Below are 1518 nucleotides of genomic sequence, written 5' to 3'. Positions count from 1 at the left end.
CCTGTAAACCTGCGTATTCTTTTTTTTTTTTTTTGAGACTGAGTCTCACTCTGTCTCCCAGGCTGGAGTGCAGTGGCATGATCTCAGCTCACTGCAACCTCTGCTTTCTGGGTTCAAGTGATTCTCCTGCCTTGGCCTCCCAAGTAGCTGGGATTACGGGTGCCCGCCACCACACTCAGCTCATTTTTGTATTTTAAGTACAGATAGGGTCTCATCATGTTGACCAGGCTGGTCTCGAACCTCTGACCTCAGGTGATCCACCTGCCTTGGCCTCCCAAAGCGCTGGGATTACAGGTGTGAGCCACTGCGCCTGGCCATATTTACAGATTCTTACTCATCTTTGCTTCTCCTGCCCTTTGCACAGTGGCTAGTAAAGTAGATCCTTGAATTGATTACATGTGTTTGAATCAATTGCATGGAAAGAGAAAGTGGAACAAAGCCAGAATGATACTATAACATTTTGAGGGAATGGTTTCTATGTTCTCTCTAGAGGGAACACAGTGACCAGTGAGTAGTCCTGTCCTAGCTGGCCGGTAACAGAGCACTATACAGAAGGATGATAAAGCATAGTAAAATAGTTTTGGATGTTAGAGCACAACATTACATTGAATTTAGAACTTTCCAGGGCCAGGCACTGTGGCTCATGCCTGTAATCCTAGCACTTTGAGAGGTCGAGGCCCTTAAGCCCAGGAGTTAGAGACCAGCCTGGGCAACATAGGGATACCCTTGTCTCTACAAAATAATTTTTTAAAAAAATTAGCCAGGTATGGTGGTGCATGTCTGTGGTCTCAGCTACTTGGGGGGCTGAGAGGGAGAATCTCTTGAGCCCAGGCGGTTGAGGCTGCAGTGTGCTGTGATTGCACCACTCAGCCTGGGTGACAGGTTGAGACCTCATCCCCCATCTCAAAAAAAGGAAAAAAACCAAAAAAACAGAACTTTCCTCTGAAAGCCATCTTTTCTGCATGGTGTTTTTGTTTTGTTGTTGTTTCTTTGTTTGTTTGTTTAGAAACTGATGTTTATTTTCCATCAACCTTATTTCCATGTTGCTTAAGAGCCCGTGCAAGAACAGAAAAATACGGAACACTTCACGAACTTGCGTGTCATCCTTGCGCAGGGGCCATGCTAATCTTCTCTGTATTTTTCCAATTTTAGGATATGTGCTGCCGAGGTGAGCATGGTGTTTTTTGTTTGGTTGGTTTTGTTTTGTTTTTGAGACAGAGTCTCACTCTGTCACCCAGGCTGGAGTGCAGTGGCATGATCTCAGCCCACTGCAACCTCTGCCTCCCAGGTTCAAGCAATTATCTTGCCTCAGCCTCCTAAGTAGCTGGGATTACTGGTGCATGACACCATGCCCGGCTAATTTTTGTATTTTCAAAAGAGATAGGGCTTCGCCATGTTGGCCACGCTGGTCTGGAACTCCTGATCTGAAGTGATCCATCCACCTTGGCCTCCCAAAGTGTTGGGCTTACAGGCATGAGCCACCACACCCAGCCAGCAAGATGTTTTTGATCATCTTGA

General features: G+C 46.2%; 1 non-coding gene across 1 annotated transcript; it reads right to left on the bottom strand.

The window, feature by feature from the left end:
- Positions 1-1069: 1069 nt before the first annotated feature.
- LOC112204518 (U6 spliceosomal RNA) lies at positions 1070-1176 on the bottom strand. The gene has a single exon (XR_002938150.2). It is a non-coding gene; the product is annotated as a U6 spliceosomal RNA (small nuclear RNA).
- Positions 1177-1518: the final 342 nt, after the last annotated feature.

Source organism: Pan troglodytes, chromosome 11 (genome assembly GCF_028858775.2).
Source record: "Pan troglodytes isolate AG18354 chromosome 11, NHGRI_mPanTro3-v2.0_pri, whole genome shotgun sequence".
NCBI lineage: Eukaryota > Metazoa > Chordata > Mammalia > Primates > Hominidae > Pan > Pan troglodytes.
Note: the sequence above shows the minus strand (reverse complement) of the source record. Positions and strands in the feature narration are given on the sequence as shown.